The sequence below is a fragment of the Polyodon spathula genome, chromosome 7 (assembly GCF_017654505.1).
Source record: "Polyodon spathula isolate WHYD16114869_AA chromosome 7, ASM1765450v1, whole genome shotgun sequence".
In the NCBI taxonomy this organism is placed as follows: domain Eukaryota; kingdom Metazoa; phylum Chordata; class Actinopteri; order Acipenseriformes; family Polyodontidae; genus Polyodon; species Polyodon spathula.
In genome coordinates, this window is record NC_054540.1 from 25,833,520 (window position 1) to 25,842,430 (window position 8,911).

Here is an 8,911-nt window from a genome sequence, read left to right on the forward strand (position 1 = left end):
CCTCCCCAAGCTGTTAGTCTAGGCAAAAAAAAGACAAACATTTATGACACACAGTATATAAAGTAGAGATATTAGGATGCAACAAATTTTGGAAAACATTCACTTATTTTTCTGGTGGTATCCTTCACTTTTTTAATTTTCTTCTTGTAACAAATAAAAGAGCAAATTGAACAACTTGCTTACATTTTTAAGCCTAGTTTCTAAAGAATGAATGATCATGTATTCCGGGTTAGCCATGTATTTAATAAAGGAGTTTTATTGCAACAAATGCTGCACTTCCTGGCACATGTTTGAAATGTTTTGCCAGACTGGAAGAATGTTAAATAATTGTATTGACTTTGATAATGTTATTTTGTTTAATATCTGAATTGACTTTGACAATGTTATTAAGGATTCTCAATGGAATGGGTCAACACTAAAGCTTGCCTATTTCTTTAGGAGCAACAGTGCGGTGCATGGAACTAAACATTGTCTGGTACATGTTTTGCTTTGATTTAAGTAACAAAATATATAAAACATTTTCCTGCTGGAAACTTAAATAAAAAAAAAGACACCCCACCCTTTGTACTTTAACAGAGAGCATGTTAAAGCTATCACATGGCTGGACCCGATCTCTCCCTTAAACTCAGATGACCATGTTGGGCTTGTAATACTTTTCAGATCAGGTTTAACTGTGAATCACTTCATAATCCTCCTCTTTTAATATGAATCCTATGGTCCAACAAAATGCTCTGGGGCCTATAGAATTTAACCACTGCAAAAGCCTCCAGCCCAGGTGGTCGAGTACATCTTGGCTCACAGAAACAGCAAGGGGATTGCTTCATCAATGGCTGACCTGCAGTACAGTATTTCATTTTCTGATTAACCTTAGTACTTTTTGGATGGAAGTGCAGTGTTTCTTCTGCACAATGGAGGCAACAGATGTGTGGAAAGTAACAACTAGGACTATAAAAGATTAAACAGTAAATACAAATCTTAAAATGGTATAGTAATGTTTATTTTATTCCATTAACAGACCTCAAATCACTGCATGAAAAATATATCATGCAAAGGAAATCATAGCATAAATTACATCTGTTTCTCAAATTTTTGGGGGTAATTTCATTTAATTTGGTACCAAGTATAGATTTTTATAGATTGAATTTTCAAAGAATATTCTAACATTAAAAAAGATGTTCATCCCAGCACTAAGCATGTTACTGGCAGCTCAGTATCAAGACTGGAGAACAATTCATTACAACCCTTCACAGTAGAAGAAGTTGATGTTAAAACTGCAGAAATCATCAAGATATATATTTTTCCCATATTAAAAAAAAAAAGAGTTACATTACAATATATTTTTGTGAGTGTTTGCATACAGCAACTAAATTACCTTGGTGCCAGGACCTTAGACCGTAGTCTTTTCACCACCCTCCTTACATATTTATCCCAGGGAATTAGAAACATTGAATTGGTAGCATCACACCACATTTTCAGCTGCTTCTGAACAATATTTTAAAAAAAAATACATTTGTCACTGCTGCCATATTTAGTACATTCTGTCTGGTTTGCATTGCCCTAATTGTCTGGGTCTATGAAACAGAAATTATGCATTGTAGAGACTTGAAACCGCATGAAAATAAGAATAGTCAGAAATCGGAGAGAGGGGATTCAGAACCAAGGACCAGGAATTTTTATAGATGCACAATCGGGGATGAGTTTTTTTTTTAGCTCAGAATAATGAATTTCAATACTGAGGAATGGAAATTTTAGAATAAATGCCTACTGGATTTCTTGTTTAAAATACCTAATTCTAATGCACTGGAACAAAGATTATTCACAAACACATAATTTGTTGTTTATAAATGTGCAATTCATTGTATAAGCTTTAATCAGTTCATACATCAGGAAATGTACCAGCACAATCGTCATTTTACACCTGACAACTATTATAGAAAGATGCCTAATGGAGAAAGATTACGTCGCACCTGGCTGTTGTATTCTATCAGAGAAGATGCTTTATTCTGTTTTTGCTGCAGGTTTTTTTGTAGCTCAGAGCATCATTTAACTTCTTGAGCTTCTAGCGAAGTTGACACTTTGATGCAAGAGCAAGCACAATGGATCAGAAGTAAAGACCTGGCCTGTCATTACCTTGGAAAGCACATTCAAAATGAGTTGATACAGCTGATGAGCAGCAAGGTATTTGAGGAAATTATCAACCAGATCAAGATGGCCAAGTACTTTTAGACTGTACTCCTGACATAAGCCATGTCAATTGTTTTCCGCATTGTCCATATTGAGGGTGGCAATGTGAGCATCAAGGAATATTTTCTTGGTTTTCTGAATGCAGACGTGACAACTGGCTTAGGTCTAACTGAGGCATTTCTTAGTTACTTGAGACAAAAAACGAATCCCTCTGGCTGGCTGCAGGGGTCAGGGCTAAGATAATGGCATCAACATGAAAGGACAGCACAGTGGTGTCCAAGCACATGTGCTCAACATTAATCCCTGAGCTTTTTCTGTTTCCTGCAGCTGCCATAGCCTAAACTTGGTTATCGGTGATGCTGCAAAATCTTTCGTAGCAGCAAAATTATTCTTTGGCTACCTTCAATGCATATATGTTCTGTTTGCAGCCTCAACTCAAACATGGAGCATTCTCTGTTCTCATGTCCAAATCACAGTCAACCCTCTTTGATATTAGATGGGAGGCATGAATAGACAGGGTTAAAGCTGTACGGGATCAAGTTGAAATGGTGTGTACTGCTTTGCGAGAAGTTGCAACTACAGTTAAAGATCCAGTCACTTGTTCAGAAGCGGAATCCATTATAAAAGAATTGGAATCCTTTCAGTTCCTTGTGTGTTTAGTTGTGTGGCACAAAGTCTTATCTGAGGTAAGCAAAATCAGCGAGCTCATGGAAGATCCAGGCATGCACATCAATGGTGCTGTTCTGTTACTAGACAGTGTGCAAACTGTGCTAATAAATTACAGACAAAGTGGTTTTGAACAGGCAGTCTCAGATACTAGTGAATTAGCTGACAAACCCAAAGTATGTAAAGAGCTTCCCCAGCCCAGAGTCAGGAGAGCCAGGCGCCAGTTTGATTATGAGGCCCAGGATGAGGCAATCTCAGATCCCAAACAAAAACTCAAAACAGAGTTTTTTATCCGGTTATTAGATGTGACACTGTCCCAGCTGAATGAACGATTCAATCAACTGAAAGATCACAGCAACACAATAGGATTTCCCTATAACCTAACATCACTAGCCAATGAAAATGAAAAAGAGAACCAAAAGAGCTGCATGAACTTGAAGCTTGCCGTGCAAGACATAAATAGCAACAGAAGATCTAATGTATCTTCTATCAAAGAAATGCACTTCTTTAGAAGCACTGCAGTTTCTTGTAGAGAACAGATTGTCTGAGGTGCTCCTAAACACATGCATTGATTTAAGGGTCTTACTGACATTGCCTGTCAAAGTAGCTACAGCTGAGCATAGCTTCTCAAAATTGAAACTAATTAAGACTTACCTTCGATCAAACATGAGCCTTTATATATATATCAATCATTGGCATCTTTCAATCAATTCACTATACTACCATGTGTCCTCTTACACACTCAGGTCAGACATGCAGGTTCCCGTGCCCACGAGAGTCAGCATTAGAGTAAAGAGGTGTGAGAGTCGGTAGGAGAAATTTTTAAAAAATTGCCAATGGAGAGTGGCGAGGATAATCGTAATACCTGTGCTGGAGATTCCACACCTCCTAAGAAGAAAACACACTTCAGAAACTGCACATTTAAAGAAAACTGGCTAAAGACAGAATTTAAAGATTGGCTGGCTAAAATGTGATGACAAAACACAATTCGTCAGTGCATGTTCTGGTAAGTTCTTCATAATCAGCGAGGACCGACATTTTAGTGCAGGGGTTTTCAAACTTTTTGTTTGCTGGGCCCCCCTTTGGAAATGTTTCAAGCTGTGGCAACCCCCATTCCGCAGCGCAATATCATATAAAATTACTTTGTTGAAAAGTGCAGAGCAGTTAGAAGCACTGAACTCAGAGCAGCTGATTCAAATTTGGCACCATTCTGACAAGAAGAGGGGCAGAGCTAACAGTACGAACCAACACACACAAAAGCAAGGCAGTTTTAACAGCGACAGCCCGGGAGCGACATTATATGAAATTACTTTGTTGAAAAGTGCAGAGCAGTTAGAAACAGTTTGAAATCAGGTTGACAGCTGCAAAATCATACAAATAAATAAATAAATAAATAAATAAATAAATAAATAAATCATCATAATAATAATAATAATAATAATAATAACAACATGGCCTTCAAGCCAGTAGTCTGTGATACCTACATAATGTGGGAAATCTGAGAAAACCCAGCAGAGCTAAACCAAGTGTGTGTAAAGTGATGCACGATCCACGACTTGCTTAAAAGAGTAAGTATGCTAGAAATGGAACTGCAGGAAATGAGGCAGCAACAGGATCTTGAGGAGCTGGCACACCCACAATTCTTGGAAGTCTGCACACCTAACAGACTGAAAGCCACCAGGGAGATAGAAGAGGGTCAAAACAGCTGGGTTCAGGTAGGCAGAGGCAGGGAAAAAAATAAACTTAGTCAAACACAACCACCAAAAATCAAAACAAACAAATTTGAGCCACTTCAAGATGTAGATGATCAAAACCAACATCAAGATAACGAAAGGAACAACATCCACGACTCTATTAACAGTGATGTCCAGAAGCAAAAATAAGGGAGGCCCAAACAACATTGGAAGAGACTGGCCCAAATCTCTGCAAAACAAATTCAGATATCTAGGAATGATATTAAAAGACAAGACCAAAACTGTGGTATTTTCTGGGAAACTGCCAGCACCTTACAAAGAACCATACGGACAGCTGGAAATAAATCATCTAAATGCACGGCTGAAATCGTGATACACACAGGAAGGCTTCACCTTCCTTGAACATTGGATCACATTCTACAACAAGGACTATATATAGGCAAGATGGACTGCACTTAAATAAAAAGGGAACCAATCTACTTGGAGAAGGATCTTCAAGGAGGTTCAAAAGTATTTAAAACTAGAAAGGGGGAGAAGTCAACAAAAAAACAGTAGGGAGGCTATATCAAAACAAAGACAACAACTCAGGTAATATAGCCATTAAATGTATTTATCTAAATGCTGTCAGAAAGTCTCAGAAACAAAATGTTAGAACTTGAAGCTACTGCACTAACAAGTAACTACGATGTGATAGGTGTTACAGAAACTTGGATATCCGAGAGTAATGGAGACAAATATAATATCAGTCATTAAAAACTGTATAGGAAAGACAGGCAGGACTGAAGAGGCAGAGGGGTAGCTCTATACATCAAAAAAAGTCTTGAAGCCCAGGTGTTAAATCAATATGGGTGAGTATAATGGACAAAAAATCCAAGGGCATAATAATAGGGGCTTGCTATAGGCCGCCAAATTCAGGCACCGAGCAAAATAATCTGTTATACAATGACATTAGAAATGCATGCAGCAAAGGAGAAGCCATATTAATGGGAAAACCTGGTGGGGAGCACGACAGATGAAATTGAAATGGTGGAAATGACAAATGACTGCTTCCTAATGCAATTTGTCAAGGCACCGACTACAGGGGAGGCATGCCTTGATTTAGTCTTTTCAAATAACGAAGACAGAATAACTAAAACAAAGGTCAGAGAATCATTGGCAAACTCAAACCACAACATGGTCTCAATTGAAGTGCTTTTTATCACCCAAAAAGTAACGACTAAAGCTAAAGTTTACAATTTTGGAAAGGAAAACTATGCACGTATGAAACAGAGACTAACAGATGTAGATTGGATTAAAATAGAGAAAACATCCACTGAAAAAGGATGGCCATTTATTTATAAACGTAGTACTAGAGGCGCAAAACAATTACATCCCAAAAGTAGACAAATTTAAATCTAAAACAAAATTGCCAAAATGGTTTAATAGATCAATTTTTTTAAAAATCTGAGAAAAAAGGCACTTTACAGAGCGCTTAAAAGTGATCAAGAACAAAGTACACAGAAAGAGTACTTGGAACTGCAAACTCAATTAAAAAAAGAACTTAGAAAGGCCAAGAGAGAGATAGAAATGGCCATTGCTAAGGGGGCTAAAACCAATTCCAAAAATGTTTTCCAATATTATAACAGCAAGAGAACTTTCAAAGAGGAGGTAAAATGTCTAAGAGATACAAATGGCAAAATCACAGACAAAGAAAAAAAATTGCAAATATATTAAATGATTACTTTCATAATTTATACAAAGGAGGATATTGGCAACATGCCCCATATGTTGACCTGTTCCTATCCAGTTTTAAATAACTTTAGTATAACAGAAGCAGAAGTATTAAAGGGACTATTTAAACAAATCCCCTGGGCCAGATGAGATCCTCCCAATAGTACTCAAAGAAATTAAAGAAGTTATTACAAACCGCTAACCAAGATCATGCAACAATCTCCTGACACAGGGGTTGTACCGACAGATAAACGTAAAAAGGGAGACAAAACAGAACCAGGTAACTAAAGACCAATAAATACAAAATTACAAAAAGGGAGACAAAACAGAACCAGGTAACTAAAGACCAATAATGGAAAATTACATATGGGGTAACAGTATCCTGGGAGACTGTCAGAATGGTTTTAGGAAAGGGAGATCGTGTCTAACTAACCTGCTTAATTTTTTTGAGGATGGAACATCGACAATGGATAATTGCAAAGCACATGACATGCTTTATTTAGATTTCCAGAAAGCTTTTGACAAAGTTCCGAATAAAAGATTAATTCTCAAAATGAGCACAGTAGGGATTCAAGGAAATGCATGCACATGGATTAGGGTGTAGTTAACATGTAGAAAATGTATTGATTAGAGGAGAAACCTCAAAATGGAGCGAGGTAACCAGCGGAGTACCACAGGGATCAGTTTTAGGTCCTCTGAGACTCCTAATCTACATTAATGACTTAGATTCTGGTATAGTAAGCAAATTTATTAAATTAGGAGGATTGGCAAACACTGTTGCAGCAGCAAAGGTCATTCAAAGTGATCTATGCAGCATTCAGAACTGGACAGACACGTGGCAAATGCCATTTAACAGAGAAAAGTATAAGGTACTGCACGCAAGCAATACAAATGTGGATTATAAATATCATATGGGAGATACTGAAATTGAAGCAGGAATCTATGAAAAAGACCTAGGAGTTTATGTTGACTCAGAAAACGAGGGATGCCCAATCCTGGTCATGGAGGGCCGATGTCCTCCTGGCTGTTGTTCCAACTGTCCCCTAAATTACTTAATTGGACCAATCAAGCACTTCTTAAAAGCTTAATTGGTCCAATTAAGCAATTTAGGGGTTAGGGGACAGCTGGAACAACAGCCAGGAGGGACACCAGTCCTCCTGGACCAGGATTGGGCACCCCTGATCTAGACAATGTGGGGAAGTGTGATAGAGAAAGGATTAATGTTGTAAATCTTCCTCCTGATTAGAAAGGGTGCTGTGTAAGAATAGTGGTACACTGCCTACTCAATGGGCCACCTGGACGGTAGGTGGAAACCGGAAGGTGACCATATTAGGGGAACCCGGAATATTATAAGAACCCGGAACGACTCTATTGCAATCAGCTGCGGGACGGCTCTCTATTGGAGAAACCATGGCAACGGGTTGATTGCAGGGAGGAATATGTGGGTACCAAGGGGAAGCAGCTATGTCAGTATGCTGCCTTGCGCTGAGAAACGTAACTACCAGCCGGAGCGGGTTTTGTTTGTTTTGTTTTGTTACGTGCTTTCTTGTGTGTGCATTTTGTGTCTTTATAGAGGACGAGTAAGGAGCTGGGGACTGAAGCCACGGAGCCAGCCCACTTCACCAGAGCACTACCTTCACCTCACGACACCAGCCCCCCCCCCCCCCCCCCCCCCCCCCGCGGATGTAAGAGCACATTTTCATGCACGGGACAGTGGATTGGGGATTTATAAAGAAATGTACTTTTTGTTTTGGTTTGCAAACCAGCTGTGTTCCCCCCGATACCATTGCTGATAGAGGGGTGGTTCTGTTTTGTTGTATTATTTAAAACACAGATGTTTTGGGAGAAATAACTGTTTGGATAATCATTCTATTCATCACACCACTCGTACCTGTCAAAGGAAGCTTTAAAAAAGGTCAACAAGATGCTTCTTTGTTAACGGCAATATTATTTATTATTATGCGCCTATTCCAGGTAATGCGTTGTATGAGTAAAATTACACAGCGCGTAATTCCCCCGGGTGTAATCCCTAAAACCAATGTAACACGAGGCAACTTTCACGCAACTGCTTCAGGCAATGGTTGAAGCAACTAGTTGCCATTGAGCATTGTCAAACACGTTCCTCCATGTTGATTTTCATTCTGATTTTGTTGCAACGTTCCTGGCAACTGCGGTGAAACAACCAATCATGATCCATATTTACATCACGTGACCTCTAGACACTGACTAAAAAAAAACAAAAAAAAAACATGGCTACCGAAGAGACCGCAGTGGGGAACGAAGAGATCGCACTGATCGAATGGTTTAAATTACATACATTGTTTGTATATTGTTTATGTTAAATCATGTTATTGCTTTGTTAAATTATTTCAGAGTCAAAAAAAAAATGGTAAGGCCTAACCCGTACTGTGAAGCTTGGGGGTATAGTATGTGTGGAACCCCATTTTAACGGAGAGTGAAGCAGGCACAATTGAAGGGTAACTGTTGTCACCTAGTTGTATTTGTACAATGTTACACATGATGTTTTTTTTTTTTTTTTTTTTAAGTAGTACAATGTACTACAGACAAAACACTAAATAACTACTAAATAATAAGACGGGAAGTGATGACTTGATTAACATTAGACAGGGTTAGGGTTTCTGGTTTTTGGTGTTTTC